The sequence below is a fragment of the Barbus barbus genome (genome assembly GCF_936440315.1).
Source record: "Barbus barbus genome assembly, chromosome: 47".
Classification (NCBI taxonomy): domain Eukaryota; kingdom Metazoa; phylum Chordata; class Actinopteri; order Cypriniformes; family Cyprinidae; genus Barbus; species Barbus barbus.
Window position 1 is genome coordinate 3,736,387 of NC_136725.1, and position 15,005 is coordinate 3,751,391.

The following is a 15,005-nucleotide window of genomic DNA, read 5'->3' on the forward strand; positions in this document are numbered from 1 at the left end:
GAAAGTTCTGTCAAATGTAGAATAAATTGTGACAATTTTGGTGAGCTGAGATATATTGCCAATACTAAGTGAATATCTCATGGTTGGAAAGACCTCTCAGCCAATCAGATTTGAGGACCAGAACAAACTTTTGTGTATATACTCACTATTTACAAAAACAAAAAATGGCACAAGATGCTACATAGACCAACGAGTATTGCAAATGTAATGTTAGAAAATGTGGTCATATTTACTATTGTTGGGCAAACTTTTTGCTGAAATCCAGTCACTTTAATAGGAATCTGTCCATTCTGGATTTTCACTCTTTATTGTTCAAGTCATTATTTACACACATATTAATAGGGGAAACAAAAGCCACCAATTTTGTAGAATGACCCTGAAACTACATTCCATCAAGTGCTTCACTAGTCCTCTTCACCACTCGCTACCTTAAACTCCCAATAAATGTAGGCTACTATATATGTTAATATCACCTCTTTTGTATTTCACACCAATCCAGTTGTTTGTTATGACACAAAATCTCATCTAACCATTGCGCTCCTTTGGGAAATCACATTGCTAAACATCGCCTTGGGTGTTAATTATCAATCCATGTTTCTCAACCTCAAGGGCATCGTCATATATCAAATATCGAAATGGCCAAAGATTCCATATCAGCAATAGGCAGGAAACCCCTCCGCACTGTTCATCTGCGAGTGCTGCCTTGCCTCACGTCATATTTGATTGTTCCTTTGATGGCTCATTGCTCGCGGCGCGGGCTGTCTGTGCTAATGTTGGAGGTTCGAGTCCCTGGACAGTGTCTTTGACTGGTAATGCAATTTTCATGTATAGAGGTGCCACTAGACCCACAATCCCTTGGGTCATTTAAGAATCATTTGGATTTTAATCATTATGAATGACCTTCATCAGAGTGTCTCCAGTCATGGCAGATTGGGGGGTTTATATGACACGTTTTTACTAAAAGCGTATTTTAACACTCTTTGTATCAATGGCTCTGCTCAATAAAACGTTTTCTTTTAACATAGGCTCATTGGAAAAATTTGTCTTATGTTTGCAAAACCTAAACATTTCTAAAAACAAACCTATACATTTATACACAGCAGTTTCCAGCTGAAACACTAGAGCAAGTTTGAATCACATTATTGATTAATAAATGATTAATTACCGCTTAATGTGTGTTTTTTTGCTCTATAGCCATGTTATGGCCTTTCACCACAGTGCATGTTTTACATTTTAACATTTGCATTTTAACATTTTAACATTTACATCACATAATCTGCACCATATATATTGCTTTGCTGATGTAGTAAACATGCTCCATAGCACACCTGGTATGGAGTTACACTTGCGATGCTAAGCGTTCACGTACACGTCCTGTGAAAGAAGAGTTGCGATAAAAGAGTTTAAATTTGTAGAAAGCTAAATTATAGCTGTGTTTCCCTTACAGATTTGCAAAAATCTTTTGTGATATTTTCTAAATATCTTAAAAAAAAAAAAAAAACTATTGCGAAATTATGGCGTTTCCATTAACCAATGTTATGCGACTAAAACTGATTTTTTTTTTTTCTCTCACGATAAGTCATGGTGATGGAGGTTGGTTTATGATAGGTTTACAATAGGTTTACGTATATATCAGCCACCGCACTAGCGCATATTTTCAATTCGCAATTTCAATTTCCGAAATTAGAAGGGTAATCGAAATGCAGCTAATGGCATGGCTGATTTAGCAATTGCACTTTTATCTCACGTTTGCTTTTGTTCAGCACTGTTTACTTCGTGTTTAATATCCAATGTTTCTTTTAGTCATTAAAACTAAGTAATCGTGTAATAAAATAATGTAAAATAAAATGTGTTCATAAATGTTGCTAAAGATTTAATTATATTGCAAGTTATTAAAGTAATTGTTTAAAAGTAAACGAAAGACATTTACGTAAGAACACAAAATATATTTTTCATAAAAATATGTTTTAATAACAAATTCGCTAAAAAGTCTGTCCACACCAAACCCTTAAATCACAAAACAGAAATTCACTTAGCTCTAATATTAGCTTAGCGCTAAGCTTTAAAAGGAACATTTTTAGCAACAGTTCTCTAAGACTCGACTTAAATGTACCATTTATCCACCTAGCACCAATAACCTTTGTTATTCATCTTATCTCGCAACCAATTACCCAGTAACCCTTTTTTGTCTAGCGCATGCTAATCTGCCTGTGTGGCTAACATCTTTCCTGCCATAAACAGCCAGTGCAATTACATGCTCCTTTGCTCCAGGCTCTAGTGTTATTTCCCTCTTATTTACCCGCCAATGCCCTCGTATTGATCTTGGCCGCGACGTGTGATCTTAATAATTCCAGCCTTTGTCACTAGCCTGCGCTCGCCAGCCTCTGCGGTGTTATGAGCACCCGCAGGCACAGGCCCAGGAGACTCTGAAAGGTGTGTGTGACGACAGACTGCACGAGTGTGTGATGAGAGTCATTGTGTTTGTCACTTCAGCAGAACTCTCAAGGTCTCCCATGTTTTAAAAGTGTGCTATCCCTGTAGTAAGTGTGGGAATTGCTATTGTCAGCAGGGGAGCTGACAGCGTTATTAGGTATGTTTCGCTGGAGGTCGTCCAAGGTGAAATGAAATAGCAGTTAACCTGTGACATCCCCAAGCTAAGGCATATTAATAATGGCCAATGCATGTAAGGGGCGCCATTATTTCTTTCTAATGAGCACTGTCATTGGCGTTCAGAGGGCACGGCGAGCGCTTCTATCTACTCCCTGAGCTTTTCTCTTTAGATTTATGCTCTTTTTCTACGCTTCTTTTCTGCAGATCATAAAGGATTGCTAATGCGTTGAAGCCATTATGTGCGACTATGTAAACTTTCAGGAGTAGTTCACTCATAAATTATAAATAAAAGCCTTTAATCATAAATTAGCCTTTTTTCATCATTTTCTGATAATTAGGACATTCCAAGACTGTATGCTGTCGTTTTTTTGTTTTCTTCTGTGAAACAAAATAGGACATAGTGATAGAGAGTTCATAGTGATCAAAACAAAAGCAGTTTATACAACTATTTGTAATATATTTCAAGTTGTATGAAGTCATACAATAGCTTTGTGGGAAAAAAAAAAGAAAACAAAAAAATGGATCTAAATATTCATTGTACTGGCACTTCCTGATCAAAACTGCAGGGAATGTGGCTAAAATCAAGCTCAGCCAATATAGTAAAATGTATTGTGCTTTGGCATCAAAGTGTGTGAGAGTTATTGTCATTATTATTGTTATTATTATAAATATTATTATTACTATAAATATGGTGGTTTCTGTTCACAAACAATTAAATAAATAAATATATATATATATTTATATACATTTTTATACATTTAAAACATTTGTATGCATTTCTAAATTTTATTTTCATAAAAAGATCATTTAAAAACACAAAAAATACAATGTATTTTTTAAAAATAATGAATATTTTTTTGTTTGTTTTCAGTTTTTATAGTAGTAATAATAATAATAATAGCAGTAGTTGAAATTTAGGGGTTATGGCTAGGTCTTGTTTTTAAAACAGCATATTGTGCAGCATATATTTGAAATTGATATTTAAAAGTCTTTGCTGTCACTTTTGATCATTTTCATGCATCCTTGCTGAATAAAAGTGTCAATTTCTTATTCCCCAGGTTTTGGACCACTATAACTGTGCTTTTTTAAAGACCGTTTTTGTGTGGAAAAGTGCTGTCCCATTGGGGGAAAGGTTTAGAGCCACATGAGGGTAAGTAAATAATGAACAAATTTTAATTCTCGAGTGAACTTTTCCTTTAATCCACCATAACAACTGTCCCATAACCCAAAGTTCTTGCTATTGAATTAAACTCTCTTGAACACAGGCATCTAAATGCTTATAAGGCTGGTTTTTGCTGAATGACACAGCACTTTGCCTGCGGTGAAGCAAATGTGATTGCAGCCTACTTATTCTGCCTCACTACCCAGAGACACTCAGGCCTGGTAGCGGTATGCAGACATATTCAAAGTAATGAGCTGTGTGGACGTTCTTGTAGCAGAAATCACTTGAGAGCACCGGTGGCAGCCATAAGCCACAGCATGAGTTCACAAATGATCGTCCTCATTATACTGATGAGCGAGGGGAGTTTTCAGAGCCAGAGTGGTCCAGGACGCTCCATCATCTGTCAGCGAACTCCAGATGGGAGCACTTTCAAGAGCAATCAGGGACGCCATGTGATTCATCTGCATGGACTCACAGTTATGCTTTAAAACGCCGTTAAAAAAGAATCATATTTCAGAGTAGTAGTGGAGGATTATACTGTATCTTGGGAACTTTGATTGCCCAATTTACTGGGTTATAGTATAATTTTCCTGGAATTGGCAACAAGAATGCAGAGGTCTTGCATATATATATATATATATAACCCACTGAAATTTATATTTACATATTGCTTTAATTTACATAATTTATTAAATTTTCTCTCTCTCTCTCTCTGTCTCTCTCTCTATATATATATATATATATAAAGAAATGAAAAAAAAAAAAAATATATATATATATATATATATTAGAATTTTCCTTATTATTATCAATGCCAAACAGTTAATATTTAATATTTATTTTTACATATTGCTTAATATTTTTATTTTTATTTCTTCATTTATTTTTCTAAGGCTAAATTAAATGAAGGCATATAGTTTCAAAGTTTTGTGGTCCATGATCACATATTATGTTAAGACTGCGGATCAGAACTATGCAAATTATTGTTGTTGCCCATGCATCACTGTCTGTATGTTACATTTTATTGTTAAAATTGAGATTTATGTATCATAAAAAATGTGGCGATAAAAATCACAGTTCATTAGTTGTTTGCAGTTTTTGTATACTATTTTAATGGATAAAACAATTTTAATTTGCAGTTACACAATTCATTTTTTATATATATATATATAGGTGCCATATCACCCTGCAGCCCAATACTGGTTGCCCACTGAAGCTAAGCAGGGCTGAGCCTGGTCAGTACCTGGATGGGAGACCTCCTGGGAAAACTAGGTTGCTGCTGGAAGAGGTGTTAGTGAGGCCAGCAGGGGGTGATAACCCTGTGGTCTGTGTGGGTCCTAACACCCCAGTTTAGTGACAGGGACACTATACTGTAAAATGCACCAAAAGCTCCTTCGGATGAGACGTTAAACCGAGGTCCTGACTCTCTGTGGTCATTAAAAATCCCAGGATGTCCTTCAAAAAATGAGTAGGGGTGTTACCCTAGCATCCTGGCCAAATTTGCCCATTGGCCTCTGACCATCATGGCCTCCTAATCGTCCCCATACACTGAATGGCTTCTTCACTCTGTCTCCTCTCTACCAGTAAGCTGGTGTGTGGAAGGCGTTCTGGCGCAATATGGCTGCCATCGCATCATCCAGGTGAATGCTGCACACTGGTGGTGGATGAGGAGACCCCCCCCTTTCATGTAAAGCGCAATATAAATGTAACAAATTATTATTATTATTATTATTATTATATTTACAATTACCTGAACATCAGCTTCATATGGAGCCCCTTAGAGCTCATGGTGGTGGAAAGATTTCGGGGTGGCTGAAAAAAATTTGGGGTGGGAGGAAAAAATACTTTTCAAATCTTTTGCGTTCTCTCCCAAAACTTTTGCGTTCTCTCGCAAAGATGTTTGCTTTCCCTCGCAAAACTTTGCGTTCTCTCGCAAAGATGTTTGAATATTATTATTATTATTATTATATTATTACTTTTACAAATAATAGGAATTTAAAAAAAATACATTTACATGAATTTGCATTTACAAATATATTAATATTTTTCTAGTAGGCTAGGCTAATCTATTAGTCTGCATTTACTTTGCGCGTAGCCTATCTATTTTGACATGCCATATTTTTGTCATGTGCTAGTATCACCGTCAGTCACAGCTTCAGAGTGAATCACGCATTTGGATGTCACTTCCAAAACTTTGCAGCATTTCGGCCGTCGGTCCTCTTAGCATCAATAAAAACAATACTTTTATTCAACAGATTATAGCTATATAGCCACGAAAAAGTGCAAAAGACTGCTCACTTTACAATCACTAAAAAGCTTTCACTCATATAGTTATGAATGGGGAAAAATGCAACTCTGAATATGGCCGCTCTATCGAACGAAGCCCCGCCTTCTGATCAAAAGAGCCAATCCCTATCGGGGAGCCAATCGGTGAGGTCAGCGCGTCACTGCAGTTGCCATTAGTGTCACGGGTCAGGGTGCCTTCCTGGCTCCCTCTGCCGTCTGTGTTGTCATGTCTTTTTCAGCAGCTCGTGACGGGCGCAATCAGCACTGATCTGGCGGTGGGGCTGTGCGTGTCACAAGCTGATTCTATTCCACCTGTCGCTCATTTTCCCTCTCCTTTATATTTCTCTTCTGACCAGCCCTTGTTGTCAGTAGATTGTTTTGTGTTCTGTGATTGTGTTGTGCACTGGAGTTACTCACGTCTATTTTGTCTGTACCCCAGGACGCGTAGAGAGAAGGACTGCCGATCTCTGCCTCGCTCCTCTCTGAGCTGGATTACCCCAGAGACTTGCGCACTGTTTTGTTTGTGTTATTTGTTTTGTTCACCTTTTCGGAGAATAAACCTGCTGGTTACCTCTACCCTCTGCATTTGAGTCCTCTGTTCTCCTCGAACCGTCACAGAATCTACTGACCAATTATGGACACAGCAGAGGAGGATGAGATGCGCCGAGCCCTGATGCAGCAGGGCGTTCTTCTGGGTCGTCATCAGGAGGAGATTGCGGCTTCCCGCCGCGCTTATTCCGAGATCTCTCTCCAGCTCGAGCAGCTGGTTGAGCGGTTTGATCAGCTGCACGCCAGCCCTCCCGCGACTCCTTTGGCAATTCCTCCTCCCGATCCCGATGGAAGGAGTAACCGTTACGCCGAACCACGGCTCAATCCTCCTGCCTCTTACTCGGGTGAGCCCAACACATGTCGCTCCTTTTTGTCCCAATGCTCTCTGATTTTCTCACTGCAGCCATCCTGTTTTCCCACGGAGCGGTCTAAGGTGGCCTTCACCATCACGCTCTTGGTGGGGCAAGCGAGAGAATGGGGAACGGCGATGTGGGATAATGAGCAGGACTGCTGTTACTCCTTTAACAATTTCTCGGAAGAACTACGCAAGGTGTTTGATCGCTCGGTTCAGGGAACTGAGGCGGCACGAACCTTGACGCTGCTACGACAGAGAGAGGGTTCAGTATCCAGTTATTCTATCGAGTTTCGTACACTCGCGGCATCCTGTGGCTGGAACGACAAAGCTCTTTGGGATCACTTTCTTCACGGTCTGGCCGAAAACATCAAGGATGAGATCTATTCCCTTGAATTACCCTCGAGCCTGGATGGGCTCATCGACCTCGCCATCAGAGTAGAGAATCGGATTTCTCTCCGTTCTCGTCATCGGAGGAGCGGGTTTTCCCCAGAGCTGGTCACTAGAGTCGCGTCAAGAGCGGCGAATGACACGCCCCTCCAACATCTCGTTTTTTCCGAGGAGGAGCCAATGCAGGTCGGAAGAGCACGGTTGACCATCAGAGAGCGGCGTTATCGCCTCGACAACCAGCTATGTCTCTACTGCGGGGAGGCAGGTCACGTGGCAGCATCGTGCCCGGCAGCTAGACGGCGTTCACCGCTCAAGGGAGCACGTACGGTGAGCGTTACTAGCACTCAATTGCCCTCTGGCGGCCGTTGTGAGTTTCAAGCCTCTATACTGGTTAAAGAGACAGCTTATCAGGTTGTGGCTTTGATTGACTCTGGAGCAGAGGGTGATTTCATGGATTATGGGCTGGCCACACGCTTGAGACTTCCGTCTGTGGCCCTGGCTGAGCCTATATCGGCTAGAACACTTTGCGGCACCCTCCTCACCAGGATTACTCATGTCACCTATTTTGTCACACTCACACTTTCTGGCAATCATGCTGAGGAGATTCGTTTCCTCCTCATCCATTCACCCACTGCGCCTGTGGTTTTGGGACACACCTGGCTGGTTAAGCACAACCCCCACATTGATTGGGCTCTTAACTCCGTGTTGGGTTGGAGCCCTTTCTGTTTATCTCAGTGTTTGGGGGCAGCTTTTTCCCCTTTAATGTCTTGTTCTGTGTTGCAGGAGGAGCCGGTGAGTCTGGCGGATGTACCGGAGGCTTACCATGACTTGAGAGCGGTGTTCAGTAAGTCCCGAGCTTCTTCTCTGCCTCCGCACCGCCCGTACGACTGTGCGATAGACCTGTTGCCTGGCACTTCTCCGCCCAAGGGGCGTCTATACTCTCTGTCTAGGCCTGAGAGGGAGGCCATGGAGAGATATATCCACGATTCTCAGGTAGCAGGCATCATTCGACCCTCTTCCTCTCCTGCTGGGGCGGGGTTCTTCTTCGTGGGGAAGAAGGATGGTTCGTTGCGCCCCTGCATAGACTATCGGGGGTTGAATGACATCACGGTGAAGAATCATTATCCTTTGCCGTTGATGTCATCCGCGTTCGAGCTCTTGCAGGGGGCAGCCATTTTTACGAAGTTGGACCTCCGCAACGCTTATCACTTAGTTCGGATTAGGGAGGGGGACGAATGGAAGACCGCCTTTAACACCCCTACGGGACACTTTGAGTATTTGGTCATGCCGTTTGGGCTTTCCAACTCCCCGGCGGTTTTCCAGGCACTCGTCAATGACGTGCTCAGAGACATGGTCGACCGGTTTGTTTTTGTCTATCTCGACGATATCCTGATCTTCTCCCAGAACGAGCGCGATCATGTCCAGCACGTCAGGCGAGTGCTCCAGCGGCTACTTGAGAATCGTTTGTTCATCAAGATTGAGAAGTGCGAGTTTCACGCACAGTCGGTTCCGTTCCTGGGATTTATCCTCTCTCCCGAGGGTATCCGGATGGATCCTGCCAAAGTAGAAGCAGTTGCTGATTGGCCCACCCCAGATAGTCGTAGAGCGGTCCAGCGATTTCTGGGGTTTGCCAATTTTTACAGGCGGTTCATTCGGAACTTTAGTCAGGTCGCCCTGCCTCTGACTGATCTCACCTCCACTAGGACGCGTTTCAGTTGGTCGTCGCAGGCTCAGACTGCGTTCGAGAATCTTAAGAGTCGCTTCATTTCGGCTCCCATTTTAACTACACCAGACCCGTCTCGTCAGTTCATTGTGGAGGTGGATGCGTCAGAGGTGGGGGTCGGAGGTATTTTATCCCAAAGATCACCCTCGGACGAGAGGATACATCCCTGCGCCTTCTTTTCTCATCGTTTAACCCCCTCGGAACGGAATTACGACATCGGGAATAGGGAGTTACTTGCTGTCAAGTTGGCACTGGAGGAGTGGCGTCACTGGTTAGAGGGCACGGGGGTTCCTTTTATCGTTTGGACTGATCACAAGAACCTCGAATACATCCGCACCGCTAAGAGACTAAATTCTCGGCAGGCTCGCTGGGCATTGTTTTTCGGAAGGTTTAGATTTACCATCTCTTACCGCCCGGGGTCCAAGAATGGCAAACCCGATGCATTGTCGCGGATTTTTGAGACTGAGGCTAGTTCCATCCTCCCTGTGCCCATTCTGCCTCCCGAACGGGTGGTGGCGGCGGTCACTTGGGGGGTGGAATCCAAGGTCTGCACGGCGCTTCGTGGCACCACTATTCCCGCGGGATGCTCAGAGGGTCTGTTATTTGTTCCCGAGTCAGTCCGAACTAGCGTCCTACAGTGGGGCCACTCGTCCAAGCTAGCTTGCGACCCAGGAGCTACTCGTACCCGCATGTTAATCAAGCAGCGGTTTTGGTGGCCGTCCATGGCGCGGGATGCCCGCTTGTTCGTGTCTGCCTGTCCGGTTTGCGCTGCGGGGAAGGGCTCCAATCGACCTCCAGCAGGGCTACTCCAGCCACTGTCGGTTCCTTCGCGGCCCTGGTCACACATAGCAATGGACTTCGTCACTGGCCTACCCCCGTCTAGTGGCATGACGGTAGTCCTCACTGTGGTGGACAGGTTCTCTAAGGCGGCTCATTTCATTCCCCTCCCCAAATTACCTTCAGCGAGGGAGACAGCGACTGTTGTCTTGGATCACGTTTTCCGTATTCATGGCCTCCCGGTGAACGTGGTTTCTGACAGGGGTCCCCAGTTTGTGTCTAAGTTTTGGACAGAATTCTGTCGACAGCTGGGGGCGACTGCGAGTTTATCCTCAGGTTATCACCCGCAGACTAACGGGCAGGCTGAGCGTGCTAACCAGGACTTAGAGAGAGTTCTGCGCTGTGTGGCGTCTGCCGAACCGTCATCTTGGAGTTCCAGATTAACCATGGTCGAGTACGCGCATAACTCCCTTCCGGTCTCGTCTACGGGTTTGTCTCCCTTCCAGTGCTGTTTAGGCTACCAGCCACCATTATTCCCCTCCCAGGAATCCGACGCTGTTGTTCCGTCCGCGCATGCCTTTATTCAGAGATGCCTCCGTACTTGGAGGACCGCCAGAGAAGCCCTCATCCGGACTGGCGAGAGGAACAAAGCGTCGGCGGACCGTCGCCGTACTAAGCCCCCACTTTACGTGTGCGGTCAGAAGGTTTGGTTGTCTTCTCAGGACCTCCACTTCAGACTCCCCTCACGTAAACTGGGACCCAAATTCGTTGGACCATTCATAATTTCTAAGGTGCTCAGTCCGGTGACGGTGCGACTCAAGTTAACCCCCCCTTTTAAGAAGATTCATCCGGTTTTTCATGTATCTAAGATCAAACCCGTCATTCGCTCCCCCCTTCAGCCCCAGACCTCTGCCCCCCCGCCCCCCAGACTCATTGAAGGGTCACCGGCTTATACGGTACGGCGGCTGATTGATGTCAGGCGTAGGGGTAGAGGTCACCAATACCTGGTAGACTGGGAGGGTTATGGTCCGGAGGAGAGATGCTGGGTTCCGGCTCGCGACATTCTGGATCGCGCTCTCATCGACCAGTTCCATCGGCGTCATGGTGAGTCCTCCGGGGACGCCAGGAGGCGTTCCTGAGGGGAGGGGTACTGTCACGGGTCAGATGGCCTTCCTGGCTCCCTCTGCCGTCTGTGTTGTCATGTCTTTTTCAGCAGCTCGTGACGGGCGCAATCAGCACTGATCTGGCGGTGGGGCTGTGCGTGTCACAAGCTGATTCTATTCCACCTGTCGCTCATTTTCCCTCTCCTTTATATTTCTCTTCTGACCAGCCCTTGTTGTCAGTAGATTGTTTTGTGTTCTGTGATTGTGTTGTGCACTGGAGTTACTCACGTCTATTTTGTCTGTACCCCAGGACGCGTAGAGAGAAGGACTGCCGATCTCTGCCTCGCTCCTCTCTGAGCTGGATTACCCCAGAGACTTGCGCACTGTTTTGTTTGTGTTATTTGTTTTGTTCACCTTTTCGGAGAATAAACCTGCTGGTTACCTCTACCCTCTGCATTTGAGTCCTCTGTTCTCCTCGAACCGTCACAATTAGAAGTCCCATTTGCAAAAGAAACAGTCAGCGCTCTGAGACGTGCCCCTAGGACTGCACATGCGCACTGGCTGGTCTAGCCTGAGAAATAACCTTTTTTATGCTATTTTAGCAAAATAAATAACACTTATGATGCAGTTGTTGTCAGATTTCATTGGTGATTTATTTCAAATATGAAATTTAGTCGTAATATATATATACTGTATATGTGTGTATATATATATATATATATATATATATATATATATATATGTCCCTTACCAGTGCAAAATTATCACAAATCAAAAAGGATTCAAAAAGTAGTACACTACTACCAGTACACTACTGCACAAATACAACAATCTTTTTGCCAGCACTGGATACCATCCAATGCACATCCATGACATTTGCACATCCGGTTTATATATAATCTGCTGCATCTTCGCATATTACTGTGTGTATATAACGTAGAATGTGTACTACATACTGTGTATAATGTGTATCGGTAACTGTATGTCTGTCTAATAGTACACTGTGTGTACTGAGTATATGTATGTGTATATTACACATTGTCATCTGTATAAGTCTGTACGTATGTATGGTAATGTCTATATGTAAATTGTTTCTGCAGTGTCTGGAGCACGCTCTCAAGAATTTCACTCACGAAGGCACATGTGCTGTGGTGATGTGACAATAAAAGTGATTTGATTTGATTTGATATATATATATGCATGCATATATAAAGATTCTAACTTAAACATCTCTGATTGGTCATCAGGTTCAAGAGATCAACAAACATGCCTGTGGCTAAATTTCTCACCGCTGCAAAAACTCGCTGTACATAGGAACATTTCAAGTCCTCCAGAGCTCAAACTATAGACATATAGACCCTTTTTCTGTTAGTAAACATTGTGACGTTTTTCTGTGGGCGGAGCTTAGGTGGAGGCAGAAAGATTCCCCTGACCGCTTCATTAGCGCAAGCTATGAAGTCTATTTAGCTTGTTGTTTAATAATAACTGGAGAAATTCTGATTTTACCTGCATATATAAGGTATAGATGCACTGTCCAGGACCGCGATTGTAATTTGAAAAGGTTAACTTTAACGGATGAAACCAGATTGGCCGACCATGCTTTAACTCAAAGGATGGACGATCTGGCAGGATTCCCTCCAGTTGAGTGACTCAGATCTAACGTGTATATTTAAAACAAACTCACCTTGTCTACCTAGTCATGAAGATTATATATATTTCAATTTCAGCAGGCAACTATTTTTACAGCTGCATTTTTATTCCAAGCCACAATTAATCACAACGATGTATACAATTACATATGATTAAGCATATAAATCGTCAGTTTGTTGTTTTACACACATGCACACAGACATTATTTCATACACGACATAGTGAGATGCATAAGAAATCTTTAGACGCGCCCATAACGACAAAAGACAATACATTAACCTTTTCTGATAAGAAGTGTGCGCTGCAAACGTGAGCATTTTTCGTTGTTTTTTTGTCTGGCAGTGGCATCAGGTATGCCTTAATATTTCAAATTGGAGCCTCTACAACATCGATTCGGGCACCCAACATCACAACAAGATGATATTTTAAGCTCCTTATGTAGCCAAATCTGTGCTGGTTTGAATTGGCCGCCTCCAGTTTTCGCTTTGCTTTGCCTCCAGCTAGCACTGTGACATAATTGTGACGTCGGCTCTAAAAGGGTCTATATAGATTCCCTATTCGACAGCTCCAGGCACGTAGATGTGGCCGCTATCTTGGAACAGTATTTTTGATGCCATTGACCATACTGTAAGTTCGTACAGAGCCGTTGAGCCGTTCTGTGCATGATTATGGCATCTTTCGAATATTCAGTGATTACTATGGTGAATGACGTCAAGTTTACCGCTACAATATGGCAGATGGCTTACGTATAGCGGCCCACAGAAGCAGTCGCGAATGACGCATCTACGTATATATTTATGTAATGAAATATGTTTTCTTAGTTTGTGTTGTCCCTTACCAGTGCAACATTATCACAAATCAAAAAGGATTCATGCCAATATTGTCCAAAGCCCCACTTTCTAGGGCGTTTCCAAACTTTTGGATGGCAGTGTGTGTATATATATATATATATATATATATGTGTATGTGTAACGGGGCGAACAAGACATGAGACGTGCTTATCCAAGTGCAAGCTTTTATTTATAAACATAATCAATAAACAGGCAGGGTCAAACAACGGCAAACAGGTATGGTACGGGCAATACACAGAGCAATCCTAGGGCTAGCGAGAGTGGACGATTGGCAAACAATATCCGACAGAGCAAGGCAGAGAGATAATCCAGATATACGAGCAGTAGTCCAAGAGAGGTGCAAACAGAGTACAAACGGCAAGGCAAAGGGTAAATCCAGGAAACATGGGCAAGAATCAAAACACTAGAAAAACACACAGGGCAAGACTATGACAACAAAGTGGGTTCTGTATTGCAGCTAAAACTAGGATATATTAGATGAGACTAGACAAATGGAGAATTCAAAATCAGCACAGGACGAGAGTTCAGAGATGGCCTCCTCGGCCGGTTGACAACAGGACAAACATTCATAAGTGACAAACATTCACGACAAGACAGGACGAGAATTCAGGGACAGCCCTTTTGGCTGCAACAGGACAGGCAAAGAGTTCACAGACGGCCTCCATAGCCGTGACAGGGCAGGACAAGGATTCACAGACGGCCTCCACAGCCGTCACAGGGCAGGATGCGGACTCACAGACGGCCTCCACAGCCGTGACAGGGCAGGACGAGGATTCACAGATGGCCTCCATAGCCATCCATAGGACTTGACATGACAGGCTGAGAGTACATTGCTGGGCGCCACCACCATACAATGAGCTGAAGCAAGCACCGCCGCTTTGGGAGGTTCTGCAGCATGTGCTGCCACCTCTGGAGAAGCTGCAGCGGGTGCCATCGCCTGGGTCAGTTCCGAGGGGGTGTATGCAGCCCAAACGCAACAAAACGATCCCAATCATGGGAAGCACTTCGGACAGGGGAATTAGTGCAGGAACAGGAGGGTTAAAGTGAGCTGGTTTGGGGATACCAGCTGCACGTGCGGACACCAGTGGTGCATCCCTCACACTGCATACCAGATTAGGATACTGAAGGACTGACCTTGAATATCTGGGTGTGACAGATAGGACGTGACAAGACTCTGGCTGCTCAGCTGTAACGTGACATGGTTCTGGACGGTTAGCGGTGACGTGAAGAGACTCTGGCAGATCAGCGGAAACGTGGTGACACTCTGGCAGATCAGCGGAGACGTGGTGACACTCTGGCAGATCAGCGGAGACGTGGTGACACTCTGGCAGATCAGCGGAGACGTGGTGACACTCTGGCAGATCAGCGGAGACGTGGTGACACTCTGGCAGATCAGCGGAGACGTGGTGACACTCTGGCAGATCAGCGGAGACGTGGTGACACTCTGGCAGATCAGCGGAGACGTGGTGACACTCTGGCAGACCAGTTGATACTTGACTCATGAAGATTATCTGTGACTTGGTTGGACTCATGAATGGCAGCTGTGACATGA